Source organism: Vespula pensylvanica, chromosome 2 (genome assembly GCF_014466175.1).
Source record: "Vespula pensylvanica isolate Volc-1 chromosome 2, ASM1446617v1, whole genome shotgun sequence".
NCBI classification, from domain to species: Eukaryota; Metazoa; Arthropoda; class Insecta; order Hymenoptera; family Vespidae; genus Vespula; species Vespula pensylvanica.
Genome location: NC_057686.1, coordinates 3333885 through 3356605, shown reverse-complemented (window position 1 = coordinate 3356605; position 22721 = coordinate 3333885). Strand labels below are relative to the sequence as shown.

At 34.0% G+C, this 22721-nt stretch overlaps 1 protein-coding gene across 5 annotated transcripts in view; it reads right to left on the bottom strand.

The window, feature by feature from the left end:
• The window catches only part of LOC122637822, a 231169-nt gene that overhangs the window by 123804 nt on the left and 84644 nt on the right, over positions 1 to 22721 (bottom strand). For all 5 annotated transcript variants that reach the window (XM_043830218.1, XM_043830220.1, XM_043830222.1 and 2 more), the window contains one exon: positions 6796 to 6841. The gene's annotated coding sequence lies outside the window, so the exon portion shown is untranslated. The remainder of the gene's footprint in view (positions 1 to 6795; positions 6842 to 22721) is intronic.

Here is a 22721-nt window from a genome sequence, read left to right as displayed (position 1 = left end):
GAGAGAGAGAGAGAGAGAGAGAGAGAGAGAGAGAGAGAGAGAGAAAGAGACGAAAAGCACCAGTCGACACGTAATCTCGCTGTTCGAAAGAATTCATGAAGGAAGCTTGGTGCTGAAGTGGTAATGTATAATGGATGAACGTATGTTGATCTTTCGAGGACATATGACGTATTCGGAGAAGAATAAAACGTCGTGCGAATAAGGGCTGCTGCCAATGTTCTCTTTTTCTTTCCCATACTCTATCTCCGAAATTGACCTTTTTTCAAGCAGAAAGAGAGAGAGAGAGAGAGAGAGAGAGAATACCTACAGGAATACTTGACGTTTGCGAAGAAGAATTTTTATCTTTCAAAAAGCAAACTCCACGCTACTTTATCTATCTATCCTCTTTTACCGAAACATTTGAAACGTCGTCGATGCTGGTAATTCAAAATTTTACATTTTAAGGATATATTTTTAGTCACAAGCATAGCCCAGGAAAGTTGATAAATTGATAATTCGATAAATTTCTATCCGCGAAGTTTCTAATCTAACTGGCTGTGACATAGATAATATAACAACGGTTGGCCCAACATACTATACCAACTCTGAGTAAAGGGCAAAATGAGAGAGGAGAGAATGAAAGAGAAGAATGAGAGAGGTGGAGTAGTATGTCGTCCGGAAAATAGATGACATGCCTGTTTCGTCTCGTTTCAAGCGCTGCTAAGCCGCTTTAACTGAAGCTACTAGAATTGCATCCTATTTGTTGAAACCACCGGCTAATTCAGCGGGCGTTTCTTTTCCTGAGAAAATCAGCCAACAACGTGTCATTTCCACGATAGAAAGAAATTAAATTGGAAAGAAAAAGTCGAATGATCTATAATAGTCGTTTAAAATAAACATCTGAAATTATACCTACATATGTATTTCATATATAAAATATAAAATATAAAATTAATATAGGAGGACAAGTCGAGATATTTAACGATATATTAATATAATAATTTATCGGAAAGGTCCATCGGTCGCATAGCGAGCGAGTCGGTAAACTCTTTCAGATCAAATAATTTATCGGAACTGGATTCACAAACTTCATATGAAACGGTAACGACGACAGTATTCTCGGATACACGGAAAAGCTACAAGGACTGAATTTAAATCACATTCTAGTGGTTTATAATATATGACCATTTTGTAACTGTCAAGCAGTACTATGCACCAGGAATAAAAATTACTTACAACAAACACCTCAAATGCATACGCGGTGAAAAAGCTATTGCGTGGAAAAAATATTGATTGATCTCCAATGACGATTAAATTTATCATCTATAATCAAATCTTTGGTAATTTCCTCGTCTAAATTACAAATTGGAGAATATCGTATGCTTGATAAAAATTTAGCAAGATATATTCCGAATATATGACAAGATACCGAAATAATTTAATAAGTCAAATTCTATTTTCGTTTTAAATAATTGTACATAAAAACTTCATGAATGTTTCTGAAAACATTTAAACCGGAAAGTCCGATGTTCCAGAATCAGGTAAAAGCGCATTTGCGATTACATTAATTTTCGTACAGCGTCGGTTTGCAAAGGCGAGAGCAGGAAGAGGCCATAGGCAACGAAACAGGAAGCCGAGGAGCGAAGGACGATGACGTAAAAGGCGGAAACTTCCGGTAGGACTCGTAGAGAAAGTGTAAGGGGAGAAATAGGGAGGAGTTAGAGGTGGGAAAGAGGAGACCGAGAGAAGAGGAAACTAGCTTTGACGTTTGACCATAGCCAGCTGGTCCCGGTATTTCATGAATTTCCCAGATATGCCGAGCACTTCTATAATACAGCGTTTGCGTATAACTATTATACATAGAGCGTGAGCTCTAGCCACTCGTAGGACTCCGTGGCTAGCTAAGCTGACTGGTCAGTTGGTGCAACAAACCGACAACTTCTCAAATATTCCAACACCGTTAAGTTATTACCTTTAATTTATCAACGAAAGTTGACGGAAAATGTCGAACGAGTTATTTTAATTATTATCATTATTCAATAGTTTTTGCGATCGTGGTGATTGCCTAGAAAAATTTTTAGCTATGATAAATTTGACACGGGATACTCGAATACCTTTAGAATATCATCATCCCGCAAAATTGACGTAAACGTGAGAAAGCCATTGCAGTCGGAATCCGTTGGAAGATTGTGTGCAGTCGACGTTTTATTCGTGAAAAGACATGCTGCGAGCGTCGAGTGCATTACTCGCATTACTCCTGTTACGTTACTGGCGTTGATGAAGGAATTTGAGGGAGAACTTTGATGAAGATATTCAGAGCGACGAAAGAAATTAGTCTACCAGAGAAGCGCGTCGTTTTAAGTTTTCTTCATCGCTGTGGGTATGTTTAAGATATTCTACTATTTTATTCGATCAAGAACATCTTATTGTATTCGTGCCGCTCTATTTTTTCTTTCTTATCTTCGTCCAAAAAAAGAATAATCATTCTTATTCGATATAATGGTTTATCTTTATAAGCAAGATAAAAAGTCTGTTTTCCATTCAAATTTTGTTTTGTCAGAAATTTTTCATGAACGTAAAAAGCACTTAAAAGTCAATAAAATAAAAATAAACTTTATCGGATAGTACAGAAGGGTAAGACAGAAGGAGAAAGAAGGATTGAACAAAGTTCGAGTTACGGATAATTCTGGACAATGCGAGGTTAACGGTTCCGTTGACAAAAGTAACTCGTCGATTTTAACTTCTTCATGAATCGTGTTTTAATGCTAAAAAATAAAACTTCCTCACTTATCTCCAATTCCTTGGAAGCTTAAACAGTGCAATGAAAGGCTCACAATGCAATAAAAGGTTACGAAGAAATTTCGCATCGAGAAATATTTTTTAAAGACACATTGTTGTTTTTATCAAAACTGATTGGTTTTAACGCTATCGAAATTTCGATAAAAGTGGATCTAAAAGCTTTGTCGAAAAATACCGCAAAATCGTATCGTTCTTTTTTTCGTCCATCGTAGCCATATTTTTTTGCATTTTTTATTAATTGCCTCGGACCTCGAAAACCATGGTTATCTTTAAGCTTTACCGAAAAACGTCAGCCTCCAAATTGAGCGGTTTTTCAAGCAAGACTGAGCCACGTAATAATACACCAAACAAGAAAGCAAGTTCTATGTTTTCTCAGATAAGTGGATTCTCTTAAAAACGAAGTCAGACACAAATTGGAAGAGCATGGTTTGGTTAAAAAAATAGGAAGAAGAAGAGAACAAGAGAGAGAGAGAGAGAGAGAGAGAGAGAGAGAGAGAGAGAGGGAGAGAGAGAAAGAGAGAGAAAGAGAGAGAGAGAGAGAGAGAGAGACAGACAGAAAGAGAAAGAATGAGACAGGAAAGGGGAGAGAGATACAGAAGGAGAATTATTACGATGCGACATCGCAATTTGCACTCGCTCCCGTCGACGAATAGCGCTACATTAAGCCTCGTTTAAACTCTCTGAAACAGTTTAATTTATCATCGCATCTGGATTAGTTCGAAGCAAGCTGTCCGTAGTCCATCCAATATATGTGTAAGTTACATACACACCACCGTCAAAATTTAGAAATATACGCTCTAGGGATTTCTGACTTTATGTAACAGATGAAATGATTTAGAATACGAGCATGAACGTGAATTTAATCGTTTTCTCCGTATACGATATATTAAAAATAATATATACAATATTTTATCTCCCCTTCTATCTCTCGACTCGATTATTCGTCGGCTATCGATTGATTGATGGAGAGTACATTAATGGTGTAGGGAACAGATAAATATAATGAGAATCGTTTATAAATAATGAATACTTCGATCGTTTCTGATTCGATTCAGTCGATTATATGATAATTAAAAATTATTTTGCCGTCGATGATAAAACGTTTCCGACGTTATAAATAATAAAAAGGTCGCATTGATTTCCGGTTTTAATCAGTAACCAAAGGTATTTTACTTACTCTCGAATAATTTATTTTCGAGATTTACAAGTACGGTACAAATCAGATTGTCCTGGACTACACGCCACCTGAGCTGGTTCCTGTGGCTAAACGCAAGCCGATTTCTCGCGAATCTCCTTGTTACATTCTAACTGTTCTCTCTAAGGACGAAACTATAGAAATCGATGGGACAATAGGACCGATGGACGAGGAATCATAGAAAACGATGCAAGAGCTTTACATTCTAGCACATTTAATCTATTAATCTGTTCAACGTGAACGTTGAAACAAATCTATTATATTCGTTATAATTATAAATTACTTAGAAATTGGGAAACGCAACGCAAATACAAATCGTTGTTACAAATTTTTCATTACGAAAGAAGAAAAAAAAATATACGGGAAATAGAAAATGGAAGAGATGGTGGAAGTACATGCGTTCAGTAACTTATACGTTTGTCAAGATAAAACAAATGAACAATTTATTATTCATGCACAATGCATATGAACATTGTGAACTGTATTCAACATTACGTATTGAATCTCCATTTTCACATGTTGTGTTAACTAAGTTTAGCATACTCAGGTTAATTTTGCGATTTTACAGGAACACCTAATTTCATAAAATATTCCATTACTCGCTAATTTTGGGTCCAGATAAATTTCTCTGTTTTGCAATAAATATTTATCACTAGGGGTCGTTAAAAATCGTACCGCCTCTTTTTACACGATATACCTATATCAGTTTTTTATGGTAAATAATTTTAACCAACCTAGAAAATTTTTGACAAAGATTAATCATAAATTAATCAATGATTCATAATGATCGGTAGAAAGAAAATTTATCATAAGATAAAATGTGTGAATATGAGAGATAAAGGAAGAGAGATAGATAGATAAATAGAGAGAGAGAGAGAGAGAGAGAGAGAGAGAGAGAGAGAGAGAGAGAGAGATCAGTTTCTATTCAAAATAGATCGTAGTGAACGATAACCAAAGATAATCAAAGCTGACGAGATACGATTGATAGACAACATGAGAATGATTGTACTTGCAGCCAGATCTAAACCTCCGTATAATTTTAGCACTGAAATCGATACGAATTAGATATAACAATCTAGTCTTTAAAACGTTAAAGCGTATATATCTTCTTCGCTTATGATTCTAATTCACGCAGGATCATCGTTAAATTCATCATTGACATAACGAAGATGTAATTAAAATGAAAAAAAGAAGAATGAATAACTATCAAGAAACGACTAAAAGCTTCGGATATTCATTGATCCGATCAATATTAATTTTAATCGGTAATAATGTATATTGAATAATCAAATGATTAAGTTATTGTAAATATGATTGTATAATCTATAAATTTGTGGAAATGTAATGAGTATTAATAACAACGTCAATTTGTCATATTGCTTCCATTTACAACCTACTACATCATCGACCGTGATAAAATCCGACATCGATCAATAATAATTGTTAAGGCTTTTAGCTTTCGAGTAAATCCAAGGGAAAAAAAACAGATTGGATAAGCAACAAGATCTTTCTAACACTAACGCTAAAATATTCCCATTACACTCATTTCGATCCATCACCAAATCTATTACATATTAATGTCAATTGCTACAATTATTGCATGGTATAGTAAATTCGTTCTCTATGCATTTATCAGGTAAATAGATCTGAATCTTTATGATTATATTATTATAATATACTTTTGCCCTACCGACATGCCAAAGAATCATACGTAATGCAAGAAATTTTTTCCAATCTCGCAATGCTTAGATCAAAATCAAGCACGTACGATATTACTTGGATCATTACCAGCGATAAAACTCATTTCGTTCGCATGACAAAAAGCCATAATGCTAATTATCGATGTCATCACGGTAAGTGCGCTTGACATTCTTACTAATTTACGTAATGGACCGAGATATACGAAACGGAAGAAAAAAACGGAGAGTTCGATTTTTAATTAGGCATGCCATGTAGAGGAAACATACGTATTTTACATGAAACGTGAGCAAGTTTAAACGAAAAAAAAAGAATTGTAAAAAAAGAGATATCGAAATTTTCTATTTGTCTCTACTGTCAAGTAACCATAAAATTAATATTTAAATTGCGATTCAGAAAAACTCGATTGTAGGAATGCATGAAAAGAATTCACACAATCACTATTTTTCTGAACGAACAAAATAGAGATAAGAAATTTAAACAAATAAAAAAATAAGAAAAAAAAAGAAGAAACGAAGAGCGAGTATTCGATATCATTCATGTGTCAAGAGTGTCGACAAAAACATTAACAATAATGCTTCCATGGTACCAACGAATAAACGTTCATGCAAAAAATCTTATTTCATATTGAACACTTTTGTTTTGGGTGGCAAGTAGGAAAAAAGTTCTTTTAGCGTTAAGAGCATTGGCCACTTCGCTTCAATTTGCAGTGGTTTCTACTTATCGTTGAGAGCGTTCTTTTGCCCGAAGGGAATGTTTCGAAGGAAAAAGGAGAAAAAGTGATAAAGAGACAACGTACGAGCATCCGTAGAAATTGAATAGGATAAGAAAACGATCGAGCGTACCGTAGAGTCAATATCTATAGTCAACTCAGCAAATATTGATTTCAGAATGAAATGAAAATGAAACTGTTTAGTTTTGTTTGATTGAAAAAAGACGGTATGTAATTAATCGTAATCGTAGAGAATGTTCATTTATATATTTATTTATTTTATATATATATGTGTGTGTGTGTGTGTGTGTGTGTAAATATTAAGAATAATGAAGAAAAATGTATATTTTTACGTTCATTTCGAATAATCTTAAAAACTGAAAAATACAAGTAAATCATTTCTCTTACTTACCTCTTTAACATCTGTTCCGAGATAATTTGAGTTCTGACATGAGTACCTGGAGAAAAGAAAATCTTGTTATTTGGATATACGCTATAAAAAAGAAAAAAGAAACAAATTACATTTTGGAATGAATGAAATGAATAGAACGATTTGCAAATAACAAAAGTGTAGGTTTTTGAAGCAGCTAGCGATCATCACGAATAAGAGTTATCGCAGAGTAAAGAAGCGTGAACTACGATGCAGTTTAAATAGAACACGAAAGGGAGGAATGAGATGTGAAGATTGGCACCCAGCCAGAGCACTGTCACGCTAAGGTACATAGAATAACAACAACCAAATGAAAGTCGTACGTCATTGAAAACTTCTTCGTGACACATATGCATCGTCGGCGATTTTCTAATTTTATCGATTCACTATGGCTTGTCAACTTCCCACTACTCTTTCTATCGATTCTTAGATTATATTATCGAACTACATACATACTGTTATATATCTAAGTACATACACAGACGCTATCGTATATTTTTATAGCGACAAACTAGAGATATTTGATCGTATCTACATAAATTTGGAAAAGACAATTCAATTGTTATCGAGTGAATTTATCTTTCGATAGCTACGCGATATTTTCTCATCTCGAGCAAATATGTGAAGAGTCACGTAGATAGACACTATTTTCGATATTACATATACGGAGGACAACAGAAAACTTTGCGAGGTAGAATAGACAAGTGGAACGGGCAAAAGGCGAATGCATCGAGAAGAAAGATAGAATATGAACAGATGTGCAAACACGGAAGATTATCTCTGTTGCCGTGCATTTGCTTGAGAGAGAGAAAAGAAAGAGGTGGGAGCAGATGCAACCAGCGGGATAGAAACAACCGTGGACCCTATTTACAGCTGCAAGCTGTCCGTTTGTCGATTTTTTTCTTTTTATTTCTACTTCATCTTCGTTGCAATAACGAAAAGAAACGACTTGTAGTTTTGTCTTTCTACCTCTACCTTCTTCTCTTTCTCTCTCTCTCTCTCTCTCTATCTATCTATCTATTAAACGATCATTTATTTGTAGAAATTAAATCATAACGCTCATGTTATAAATATAAGATTAAGATTAATCTTCTCTGAAATATGAAAAAGTTCTTCATAGAAATATATCGTTGAAGATATATGAAATAAAGAGAAAAAAAAACAAAAAAAAAATAAAAATTTTCTTAATAACTTATCGCTCAGATATTTCTTTTTCGAACTAAACGAATCTCTCGATATATTTTGAATATTTAATAAAAAGAGATAATAAAAAATTTCTCAAGAAATATTAGTCCCCTATCCGTCTTCCATATCGAACGAATTTAAGATTTACTCTTCATACCCTAAGTGTTCTAATATACATAGATACGCTTCGGTATGTGAAATATAATAACCAATACGATATCATCCTATTTAAGTAGACGTCGAATGTTTATTGGGTCATCCGGCTTTTATTACATCAGATATAGCTATGAATATAGATACATTCTTTACTTCGGATATTTGCTTACAGGCGTCTACTATACGTGTATGTTCAAGTACGTTCACATGAAGAGAAATAAAGCGTCGAAAAGCTACAAGCGGATATTCCATTTCAATGGCTTTCTCGTTCAATGGAAGATTTTCATTCGTAGTGTGGTTGCTTCGTTTATTCATCTCCTATTTGACGTTACTTTATCCAGCTAAGAAATCTACTTTACAGTACGTCAAAAACGACCCCTCTTAACGCGCTACCGCCTCTGATTCCCTCCTTTCCTCTCTCTCTCTCTCTCTTTCTTTCTCTCTCTTTTCATCTAAAAATCTTTAATATTACCGAGTAATCTTGCAACATTCGCGTAGCTTTATCTAAAATTTTCTGGAAAATGTCTTCGCTGAAACCCCTTTGAATTTTTTAAACGATAGAACCAATGAAATGTTAATTTTTTACAAATAGATAAACGGAGGTAAAAGACAAAGGGAAATGAAAAGGAAATTATAAATTGTTTCTAATTCTTACGCAACTCAAGTTATTATTCGCGTTACATTATTCGATATTAAAAATGAAAAAAGATGGAAAAAAAGACATAATTTTTTAGAGAAACAATTTTAATGCAATATTTATTAAAGTAACTTCTTTTCTTTAATAAGTGAGAATTTGTTACATAGATTCCGTTAAATCACTTATATTTCATCAAAATTAGACTAAAGAACAAATGTATGTATTCACATTAGCTGAATATTTAAAAGAAAGAAAAACGATCGAGATCTTTCATCGATAACGTTATCATGAGATACGAAAAAATTGATAATCATTTATATTTTATTGTTAGTCATTACCTCAAGAAATTTCTTATTACGATTTTTTTCGTAGAAGAAAGACTTCGATCGTATCATATATTTTTCGTATTCACATTTGAATATATCGATAAATTGCTATGATATATATATATATATATATATATATATATATATAAATTTAACTGTAAGTATAAGTTACAATTTAAAATGGATACTGATATTATCGAAATCTAAGATAGAACAAAATTGTCTGTAAAACTAAATTGTGTATGTCTACAGTATCATTTATATCCCATAAAAAATAGATTTGGATCATTCTGTTTATATACATTAAAAAACAAAATAAAGAATAACAGTTAAGAACTTTAACAATCTCTCGTTCGTTTTTTATGAATATAGGATCCTATCCGATAGTTCAGGCTCATATATCCGTTTTGTTTTTTATTACTACGATCGTTTGAAATTTTAGAAAACATCGTATCAATTTGTTGGAATCTATGAGGCAAAATATCTCGTGGTGATTGTCCGCAGAAACGATGGAGATGGTATATCTCGTTTCGCAACGAGGAAACGCATCTGCGGCTGTTCAAATAGAGATTTCTCGTCGAGCACGTATCAGAGGGAGGATTTCTAAGGGTCGCGCATGACTCTCTCTCTTTCTCTCTCTCTCTCTTTCTCTCTCCCTCTCTCTCTCTTATACAAGACATATACAAGCGACACTCCGAAGTCCTACGATATTCATATATATACACATGTTCAAGTTTGACGCACGTACGCTCGTTTACCTGCCTATGGAGACCACGCGAGTTCTAGCACTGCAGCGAAAGCCCGTGACCCAATAAACGTTTGACGAGCGGATAGCAACGGTAGCCTAGAGTTATGCATGTATTCGTGAAACGATCCTTTCTGAAAGTTGTTATATTGATGCATGTTGTATGTGTTATATGTGCATATTCATCGGTGATTGTATCGAAAAAAGAAGCAAATTCGATTTGATATTAGAACAATCGTGCAATATCGAATATTAATTGAATGAGAAAAAATATAATGAAATATTATAATTATAAATATGAGTTTTTGTTTATCGTTAAGTAAAATCATTGATCGAGATACAATAATAGAACTGAAATAATTAAAATCCTTTTGATTTTTTTTTATCAGGCAATCTCTAAATTTCCTTTCGTGTACACTTTTCAATCGATACTTATAGAACATGACACATAGTATTATGCTGCTCGATATTATTCACATGAAACTATTCTCTGCAAACAAGTTCCTGCATTATCGTTAGAAAATGAATATATTCAGCAGTATGTATTTATTATTCGCTTCGTGAGAGAGTTTTAATACAACCTCGAGCACGATAAAAAAGGTGTTAGTGAAAAAAGGGAAGAAAATATGAGAGAAAGAGAAGCAAGTGGTTTTCATTTTCTATCTCGTGACAATTTTCTCTATTTACTTGTTTAATACAGGAATAAGTGAGAAAATACCTCGTGATTATAATTAGTAACTTTCGATATAAAATGTAGGCAAATGAATATAACGAACGTATCTACTTTATAGTATCATTTTCTTGACAATACTAATGTTACTCGTTCTTAGAAACGTAATAAATATAATAAGAGATATAATAGAGTACCAATTATGATCAATTTATCATAAAAGAAAAATAATGAACATAACGTATAAATAATGAACGTTAACGTAATGGATAGTAAAACAATATCGTAATTATATACATGATTAAACAATATTATAATGATAAACAATATATAATGATAAAATAAATAATATTATATAATGATAAAACAATATTGTAATTAACGGAGTGAATATTACCTTTTCAAATAAATTTGAAAAATACTTTAGTATACTATTGATTTGACGATACTAAACGAGTCAATAAATTAATAAATAGAGCATCAGTGCATCAGCTATGATCGATTAAACAAATTTAACATGGTTATTCAAAGTGGATCGATAAATTCGTATTTGGATTGTTCAACAATTCGGGGTGAGGAAGCGTTAAAGATTTCTGTTCTGAAGTTAAATGGGTAACGAAGTTCGATTACAGCATGGTGGTTAGTGCGAGTCCGATCAGAACCTGCCAAGAAGTATCCTAGAATAAACTTCCGAACTGGATCGACAGGTAAGACACTCAGCAAGGTGCCGAGTTTACTCTCGTAGTTAGTACTCGGTGAATTGCAGGAAAACCGTAAAACGACGAGAAACCACCGATAAATTTCCCATCATTTGTACGATTTTCTAATATTAGATCGATTTTCTATTATAATCCGTTAAGTATTTTGACTTTCTCGTTTAATTTGATTAAAACCATTCGTTTTATTTTTGTTCGATTAAATTATTTATGTTCGACTAAATTATCCTTTAAAAAGTGAAAAATTTTGGGAAAGAAGGATAGGTTAAAATGACCTTTGCTCTATAAAAGTTTTAAGTTTTTTTCTATCCGTGAAAATGTTTCTCAAAAAATATTTCAACAACTATTTTAACAATTTTAGAAATATTTTTTAACGATTTAGAAATATTTCGGGAAATATTTTAACAATTTCTCGAAAATAACGCCATTAGAGTGTTATTCGCAACATCATTAAATATGTAATGTAGAATCGATACTTATGAAAAAATATGTTCGCATCGCAATCAAATAGTAATCCGATCCATATTCGATACGATGAATTTCATTGTCCATGCAAATCAGTAAAAAAGAATAGATCGAGAAATTCTTGTGCACGTCTGTAACGCACATTTCGATAATCCTAAGCTTAAATCCGTCAGCATTTGCAATTAATTTGCAACTCGTTCGATTTTATTTTTATCACGTATATTTCTTCGGATTGTGGTCTTAATTCCTTTGTCGAATATAAGTCGATGTAGAATGGAAAAAGAAATAATAAAAAACAAAACAAAAAAATAATAATAAATGCAACGATATTTACGGGGATTTATATTCGTGTTCGAAAAAGGAATGGATTTGGATTTCAATCCGATTAAATCGAGTATATATATTTATATATATAGAATGTGTATATGTTATCAATGATTATTAAGTATATTGTAGATATTCTTGGCTTATGAAAGCTTATCTCTCATAGAAATATCGTGAATATTCCAATGATACTTTAAGACTAGACATTATCCTTTATTTCGTTTCCAAACTTTGAAAAAGCATTAAAATGTATAAAAAGAATAGGGAAAATCTTTCTTTGATATATACGTCTCATCGAAAAAACGTTATTCACGGTACATTAAGCTTCGAAGCTTCGGAAGTATGCACTTTCTACTTTTTGCTCGTTTATCGAAAGAAAGAAAGGAAAGGAGTGGGATGACCTTTATAACCAGTAATCGTCGCTGAAGAGATTGCATCTATTTTTGCCCCGATCAAATCACAAATTTTCGTTGCTTCTTTTTTCATTTCTATGCAAAAAATAAAAAATTAATTATTTTATCCGAGAACAAATTAAAAAGATATCAAAGATAAAAATGATACCGGATGATAACAATATTTAAAATCATAAATAAAAGCGATCGATGTTAATACGAGACGAGTTATTATTTTTTAACTTTGTTACTTCTGATATTATGAAGAATAATGCATTATATATCGGTAGATGATACATTTTTCTAAGATAAAGTCTATGAGGCTATTAATAAATAGAAACAATTGTTATTGAAGTTCAGTAATATCGAAACTTATAAATAACGAACGATCTATCGAGTGTCTAATAACAAAAAATCCCTATCGATTTGAAAAAGAAAAGAAGTACTTGAAAGAACGATCATTTTCGTAAAAAAAGCTGTAGAGATAAAAGGAATTAAAACAAAAATATTCGATATTATTTTCTTTCTAGTATATCTTTTATTTTCTCCTATAGAAAAGCTGCAATTTGTTTTATTTTTAGATGGCGATTTGTCGATTTTTGAACGTCAGCAATTCAGAAGCGAATGCGGAAAGGCGGATCTCCAACTTGTCCAAAAATACCAAACTCTCATCAAATCTAGATCGAACGATGGAGGCTATGATGAATAGGTACATAGATGACAAACGGTGGTAGCAAGTGAAAGAGGATTCACTTTTCACTAGAGGTGGGAATATCATTCAAACATTCCTCACCAAAGTGGCATCCGTTTCGCAACAGCATCGTAGACCAATCGAAAGAAAAAAACTTTTGAATTTCGTTTACGAGAAAGCGGATATGAATTTATTCTCTCTTTTCCCTTGTTCCATTTTCACCATTTCAAAAAATAATATAACCTTTCACTTTTTTCTCGTCTCGTCTCCGTTAATCCGAACCGACGAATTTAATAAATAACATGAGTACCTGCTTTAGATTTACATGACAGCAGAGATCCAAGTTTATAATTGCCAGAGTAATACACGATTAATCCGTCCACTCCCTCATTTATTAATGACAACACCCAAAAAGGTTTTTACACCACAAGAAACTTTTTAATTACGAGTTAAAAATACTCTGTAAATGATTTGTGCAAAGGGTATCATATATATATATATATATATATATATATATATATATATATATAAATCTTTTTTTCCGTCGACTCATAGTCTAATAATAAAAAAATTAATAACATTATATAAAAATTTCCAATTTTTTAAGAAAAAAACAGACGGGTTGTCAAACTAGATATATCATTGCAAGTAGTTATGAATTCAATACATTTTTGATAAACGAAAAATCGAATTGATTTACGTAATAAAATTGATAACTATCACGAATAAAATTATCTTTAAAATAAGCAGATTATTTCTTAATTGCTAATAGCGCTAATCGTGCTAATAACATATCTCGAAATTAGCTATTTGTTGAGGAATATTGAATGATATCGATTTATCAGATAAAAATAAATATAATTATAATAATAATATATTGATAATGATCTTTCTAATGATCAAAATTTAATCTTAGTCGTTTAAATCGACGGTTGTTTCAGTTCACTCGATAAATATTTTTTAAAAGATCTATCCCATCATTTTTCATGTCAAGAAATTGTTTCATTATTGATATAAATTAGCGAAGAAAAATTATAGTTAAGATGACTTTTTAAAAGATTGAGTTACACGGTTAACTTTTCGTAAAAGGAAAGAGTGAGAGAATAAGCGCAAATTAGATTTCGAGCTGAGGGAACCTCAATTTTTACCCCTCGATAAGATTTTTTTCCCATAGGTATACACCGCCGGTGGCTATCTTTTATCCGATTATCGAGTTATTGCACCGTTATATTTCCCGAAGAAAAGTGGATAGATCCGGAAAAGAGATTGAGAAGAAGAGTTCAGCCTCGTATCACCACGCTTGCATTGTATTTCAGAGGAACAAAATTTTCCTATTTTCTATCCTTTTCTTTCTTTCTTTCTGTCAGGTGACCGGCTACGAGACGTCCAATAATCAAGTTTATTGGTTGATCATTTGGAAGATAAAATTGAAAATCCCGGCTGGTTGTCGTCGTCCCATTTCCTCTCTCGCTCTCTCTCTCTCTCTCTCTCTCTCTCTCTCTCTCTCTCTCTCTGTCTCTCTTTTTCTTTTCTCTCATACTCATAACGTCGTAAATATCATCGACTACTTCGATCTGCCCACTCGTTTCTATCCGAGAACAAGACTCGAGAAAAAGAAGAACGAAAAAGGTGTTTCATATATCTCAACGATATAGACACACATCGAATGTACAAATGTAGTTCACGAAAGTTTAAATAATATGAATTATTTAGCTCGGAATTTGGGATATGGTCGGCTAACAAATGCGTCAATGAAGATTTCGAAATTAATCTTCCTTTTCTCTCTTTATTCTTTATCGTGAAAATAATATTAACAAAGAGAATGAGAGAAAGAGAGAGAGAGAGAGAGAGAGAGAGAGAGAGAAAGAGAGAGAGAGAGAAACTGAAAGAGAGAATCATTGCTATCCGGTGCATACAATTAGGAGAACAATACACGATACAAGATGAACACGTAAACCGGCTAAAGCAAAACTCCCAACGCATAAGAAAGTTGCCAAGTTTTGGATAGTAACGCGTTACCATCCCTTGCGTACCACTCCTACCTTCTCTCATCCTTTCATACTACTTTCCGACATCGTCGTCCGTCTTGGAATTACTGTTGAAAAGCGTTAGCGACTTTCTTTTGTCACGGAATGTAAAGAGTATTACGCGGATTTCATTTACACTCACTGAGCGCGATCCTCGAGAAGTTCTACCTTGGAAGGAAAGTTTCAGAAGCAGATTCGAGCAAAGGTGGGACTCAACCTCCAGTTTTCTTCCGTTTAGCAGATGTTTTTTTCTTCCTTCTTTCCTTTTCACTTTTTCTTTCTCGTTACGTTTTATACAGACTTCTTACCATTAGAATCGATTATACCACAAGTAAAGGATCATCTCGTATCATCTCTTTCGTCCTTTATCAATCGACATATTGTGGAAAAAAACATTTCAATATTCTTACGATATAATCAAGCTACTTCGTTTATCACGATAATTAAGAATAATTCGGTAATCAAGCACAATGTCTAGTAAATTGTGATTAAAAGTCGCAGTAAGATTAACCTTTAACATGATCATTCTTAAAACTACCAGAAACAAATTTATTATCATTAATAACGATATCGCAATATATACAACCTCTAAGAATAGATTATTCCATGTTAAATAATACATTAGGGAACTTGAATTTCACGAAATGCTCAGTGTTTTTGGTCCAAAACAGAAGTTCGACGTAGGTGTTTGAAAACCTTGTTGACCAGAGACGCAACGTATGGAGCCTTGTAATGGATACATCGGGAAGTCTTTGTTTGCAAACTGAGATTACGTGCACGCAGCCGACGCAGGAGCTGGAACAGCGTCGCACGACGGCCCTCGAGCTCATAAATATTCATTTAATCTGATCTGATATGTACAAACGTATTCCGCGCCTCGTGTAATTGTCGGTGAAATTGCAAATCGATATCTAAATGGGCCAGCAGCCCCTTACTACCCTCTCGGCCTTTCTACTATCCTCTTCCTATTCTCTCTCTCTCTCTCTCTCCCGCTCTCTCTCTCTTACTCTTACATTCCACGTCGGACGATATTGTAGTTTACAGGAATAGCCATTGGCGAGAACGTTGTTCCACTTCGCGCCGCTTTCTGAAAGCCTCCAGCAGCAACGAACTTACCTTCTACGACTAACTATCCCCGTCGTAAAGCAAGCTTCGACGCTTAAAGGGACAACTTTGGACACCCTTACACTTTGAACACACCGCTCTCACTGACACGTCGTATAAATACGTATCCCATATATAACGTGTAACTTACCCATTTACCTTTCCTTCCTTCTTCTATTTTGTTTTGTTTTGTTTTTTTGTTATTCGTTCCTTCTCGCACGTCAAGCTTACGCTCGCACGTGTACATAACGTTCGCAAGAGTGTCCGTAGTACTTTCCCCTTCAAGGATACTTCGTGTTTGTGTTTCTAAAGCGCGGCTTCCTCGACATTTTTGTAAACCATTTCTAGCGAGAACGCTGAGAACTTCTCGTATTTAGGCGTTTCAGCCTGCGGCCCCCTGCATTCTACTGTGAAATTATTTAGACGGTAGCTTTTTTTTTTGTATGGAAGATATATGGAAAACTGCCTTTTGAATCGCGATGTTTGGAAAAAAAAATTATGAGACGGATCGTAACGCTTCTGGTTTGACGTTAACGTTAAAAACAATAATGAAACGTGAATTTTTTTTTCTCTTTTTTTTTCGATGCATTAATGTTAAATTTACCATATTTCTATTTTTTTAACCTTAAAATACATCTTTTTTCTCTAATTTTCATTTATGTATCGCGAGCTTAAAAAATTTTTTACGGAAAGTTTTTCGATTCTAATGCTGCTAATAATAATTATTCAGGATAGAACTTGGGCATTACATAATGATGAGAATGCGTATAAATATTTGAAAAGGAATATTCGGCTTTACCTACTCATTTCCCAGAAATGATCCTAAGCAGAGAATTTGCTGTTCTATTCATACACAGCATTTAGGTACTTACCAGTCGTCAAAGCGCGTCGATAAATATATGCACTTGTACAGAACTTGGAAGAGATTTACCTAATTATCTGTACCGTAAAACGAAAAATGTAACTAATAATATTTTTTAAATAATTAGAATCGCGAAATAACGATGTGTAAGAAATTTGTTTACTCGTACTTGCTTCTTTCTGTTCGGGAGAGAAAAGACCGGACAGTAATATTTTATAAGGAATAGCGACGAATAAATTTATTCGTTGGTTATATTTCCAAATTCCTTACGAAGATAACAAGATACAAAAAGAAAATTATAAGATATTTAAACTTTTAATTAAAATTGTGGAGATATTAAAATTTTAGATATTTCTAGTTTTAATTTCGTTCAGGAGACTTTTGTGAGATCTACGGAACTGGTGATTTTTGAAAGGCTTTTATGAAACTTATCGGAATTAAAACGTTCGCAATATTATTTCTTTGAACTGAGATTGTAAGAATAGAATACTACGAAAATAGTATTACTTCCCGTAATAGTCATATCGCGAAGAATTTTGGATAATTTTAAATTCTTACGAATATTAATTAGATAAATTGCAAATTTAATTTCAGAATTGAATTAGAATTAAAATGAGAACTGAGATCGGAATAAGGAAGTATTAAAACATTTTTAAAAATTCAATATAATTAATATGAAGTGGTAAGACGGTCACCGATTAATAAAATTAATTTATTTCGAGAAAAGCCACAATCGTTATCTGCCAACATTTTCCTCGTGTTATCTCCTAGGCCAGTGCGTAACATCTAACGGAAAAGAATTAACATTTACCGCAATGATGTTCCGCTCCGTTTCGGTCTGCTTTAGTCGTTGAATATAGTAAATTGTAATATTATGCAGAATTATTTCAAAGCCCGCTTGTTAGCTTGGTATGTGCATACCTATCTACCAACATCTTTTCAATAAAAGTCACACGGAAAATTACGAATAAAATGTATAATTAAGGTTTTTGCGAATATTAGCGGTGTAACGAAAAACACATTATCGTATTATCTCAACAAAATAAAAAGGTTATACGTACGAAAGATATAAATAATCATTAAAATGTATCAATATCGAAGCAGCTCTCATTATAATACATAAATACGAGTCTTAGGAGGATTTTCTATCGCATCAAATTCGTATCTTCCATTAGTTTCTACCGAAGATCAGGTATTACCGTAAGCCTACGGCAGAACCTTCAAAGACAAAAGCAGCGTGTTTCGCTTTGATACTTGGACTAGTACGCGCAGTACGTGACTTTGGGCGATGAACAGTCATGTCGTCGCTTCAAAGGGGGAGGAAAGATGAAATTGGCTCCCGTCATCCCGTGAAAACGTGGCAGCTCAGAGTCAAGACCGTATAATGAGGCATACCGTGTCTCGCCTCGTTGAATGACGCCCTCCTTTTCCTGAGACAGCTTTCGAGTATTTTCACGGATCGCTACACCTTGTTCGTTCCGTTTTCTCGCGTCTTCTTTACCGCAAAATAACAAGGTCCGTCAAGATCGAACTTGACGTTTCTGTTATTCGTTCAGCAATCTTCATCCGTTGTTAAAATACGTTTAAATTCATGTAGATAAGTCGATAGTTTCAATTAATATTTCGATATGTCGATATGCTGATTAATATCACGTCCGAAGAAAATAGAAATGAAAGGTTATTTCGTGACGTTCGATCAATCGACGTTTCACCGTCGAAGTTACGAGGAAAAATCGTTAATATCGAACGCGCTTGAGAATACGCGTTCCAAAATTACAAAGTGGGGTCCAGGCGCAGCTTCCGGACATTAACTTTTCAAAGGTTCGATTTAAATTTCCCGCACGTTCGACTTGTGCTGAAATTTAAATCGCGCCATGTGCGTTTCCCCACGAACTGCTCTCTCGTTTGAATTAAATCGATGCATATAGGAAGAAGGGTGACCGGAAAATCGTTGCTGATATTAAAAATTTAGACCATCTTCAGCCGCTTTTAACTGTTACGCCATTGTGCTCGCTTCGAGTACGTTCCTTCGTTCTTTATTTATTTTTTTTTTTCTTTTTTCTCGATCTCTTCCTTTCGACTTCGTATTTCCACGTTACTGTATTGCGAGAAAATCCGTAAAAAGCGAGCCAGAGAAACGAGAACGGAAAGAGTTCAAAAGCGAGGTGGGTTAGAGATGAAGCTTGCTCATTGTCGTATCCGCTTGTTATTCGCGCTCGTTATGTTGGAGCCAGCGAAATAAATATAAAACTACGGAGTTTCTTTGTTAAAAGATACGTTAAAAGACAACCAGTAAAGAGCAATTGTAAGCAATAAATATAACGATGATAAAAAGCATAAAGGAGAATATGTAAAGAGTTGCATTAAAAAAAATATAAGCATACCAAACGCGTTTAATTTGGTAATGTAGCTGCTACTAATTATTTTTAAATTAATTCTAGCATTGGTATAAAATAAGGAAAAAATACTAACTATTTCTGATATACAGATATTTTTTTAAATTAAATTAAATTAACTTTCAATTATAAAATTTCGCTTGAGCGCATATTTAAAACTGTTCGTAGGTATATGTAAATAGATATAATCAAAATGAGATTATAAAATAACATCGGACTATGGCAGATATTTCATAAAATAATATCGTAATCACTCGAGATATGAATTACACAGTATTCTTTTTTGTAACTTTAATATGATATTACGTAAGAGGCAAACGAAACGATTTATCGTTATTAAAGATCATGATAAGAGTGTGAAATCTTCTCCGACTACGTTGGTTAGAAGCTAAAGAAAAATTAGGAGTAGAAAGCGTGCAAACGCTATTAATTTTCCAGGTCAACCTACCGAGACAATGAGCTTTGAATATAGCCGCAGCCGTATCGCGCATAGTGAAAGCCAAAGAGAAAAGCATAAGAGAGAGAGAGAGAGAGACAGACAGAGAGAGAGAGACAGAGAGAGAGAGAGAGAGAGAGAGAGAGAGATTATTCGAAGGTTCTACGTTTACCGACGCACCCTAAAGCATACAATAATGAAACACTCTTTAAAAATTATTACTTTACTTCTTCAAGATAATTCCATGCTTTTATATTCCAGATTAATATAAATATTTATAAATATTTTAGAGCGGAACGATTACTACAATATTTACTTTATATACAAATAATACAGTTACATAAAATTCAAAGAATGAATGAATAGATCTAATTACCTCTATCTTATCAAGCCCAGAAAGCGATTCATTATTACGACGATTAATAGACCGTACCTATCTGTTACCAATTAGCTTCGGTTAACGAACTTTCCACTCTATTTGATTCCCTTCTGTAGCTGACCGAAGCAGATACTGATTCTCTTTCAAGAGAATTTCTATACCTATATAAATCTTCCAATAATGCGGAAAGAAGAAGAATTATTTTATAAGTAATCCTTCAAGAAGAGAAAAATATTTATCCACTATGAAAAACATTCGGAACTTGTATTTTTTCGATTTCAAACTCTCAAAATATGTTCTCTGATAGTCGTCGATTGATTTCGCGTTTCTTCGTACAAAAGGGCCCCAAGTGGCATTTATAAGGGAAGCGTAAGAGAACGAAAAAAAAAGAAAGACAAAAAACATCTGTGAAGAGGGAAGAAAGAAGTGAGTAAAGCAGAAAGAAAGAATCAACAGAAAGAGACCGAACCTATTTACGCCGGCACAAATGGCTTTGTTCCTTCGTTGACGCGGCACGAAACTACCAGTCCAATTAGCCAGTCCTGCTCTGATACGTTCAGATCTAATCGCGCAAGAGTACAACTCGGAAAAGTCTCCGATCCTCTTGGGTACTCTTACTAACACGGATAGATCAGGGAAAAAGAGTATCTACTCGTAATATGGATATTCGGTTTAACGTTCATAACATTGTTTTGTATTCCCTCGGAGGATTCTCACAAAAATAATTAGAAGTAATAATGATGGTGTGATAAATGAATTTGAGAAAAATTAATCATCGATGATATTGAAATAATATCAAAATTGTATTAAAAGTTATAAAAATCAGGATCGACGTAAAGAATATGACACACACACACGTACTTTCTCTCTCTCTCTCTCTCTCTCTCTCTCTCTCTCTCTCTTTAATCGTAAACGATACGAAGAAAGGAGGGTACGAACAAGTAATCAACGTCGACGTTTCTGAATCGATAGTACCATCACGGAGATTCTCCGTGCTCTTAAGTCCATTTATCAAGAGGCAGGAGGGTGATCAACGACGGTAGTAGTAATAGTAGTAGTAGCAGTAGTAGTAAAGAAAGGAAGAAAGAGAAGAGGTGGTCTGGTAAGGTAAAGCTTGGAAAAGGAGAAATAAGAACGTGGCCAAAAGGTCAGACCAAGAGAAAAGTTTGCTCGAACTTGGCCGGAGACACGCGTAATCGCGTGTACATGTGCGATTAGCCGCGCGTGTCGCCTCTTTGACCGTACGCTCACGCTCGCGACAAGTGGATATATCGGCGAACGCACGAAAACACGCTGTAACGCCCACGGGATAAGAATCTTAGGATCTTTATAGCCAAGAGTAGCTCAGACTAAGGATTAGAATTTATCGTTTTAGAAGACTACTTCGACTCTTACTTCCTACCGAGAGTTTCATGGTACCTCGACCAGATTGTTTCCTCGTTTCCTTTTTATTTCCTTACGTTCCTATTTCTCTCAGGTAATCCCAGACGGACCGATTCTGCCTTCTTCTACGGTTACTCGATTCGTTGTGTTGGAACGGTTGCATCGATTGTCATGAACACAGTAAAAGTCTGGCAAAGTTTACGACTTATTGAAAAAAAAAAGAAAGCAAGAAACTTTATACAATAACAACAACAACAACAATAATAATGATAATAAATAAATTGACTCCAACATTGATTTATTTTCTATTTTCCCAATACTATTCCTATTCGTGCAAGATGAATGTCAATTATCGAATCTGTATGACTCTTTGAAAATAAATGATACCTGATGAAAAAAATAATGAGTTAATGAAAATTGAAAACTTTTCGATCGATAAAATATCACTAGGCAATACTTTCGTTCATACGACGTTATGAGAAGGCAAGGAGCGTCGTAGCAAACGTATTCCACCAGGTTGCACTTTCGTGAGAGATACATTGAGTACTCTATCGTACGTGGTACGGAATAGAACGATAAGGAGGGTAAATCGAATCGAAACGACAGGAGGACCCGATATCGTGGGTTGGGTTCGAGTCTCATCGAAACGACACCGGTCTTGTTGCGTGTTGGTGTTACATTTATTGGAAGGAGATACCATGATGCGTCCTATCGTTAGGAAGACCACCACCTTAAATAGAAGCCACTCTTTTTCGTGCGTCGTCGGATGGCCAGGATGGTTTTTTTCCCCTCTTTGTATAGCTACGAAAGGTATATGTCGAAAGCAACTAACATTTTTTTTCTCACATTTTTTCTTTCTTTTCTTCTCTACCTTCTTCTTATTCGAACGATAGCGAATGAAAAATGAAGAGTCACGGTTTTTCGATTACGGCAAATCGAACGCCCATCTCTTTCTCTCTTTCTCTCTCTTTCACCTTTCTTCTCCTTCTCTTTTTTCTCGATCAATCGATATTC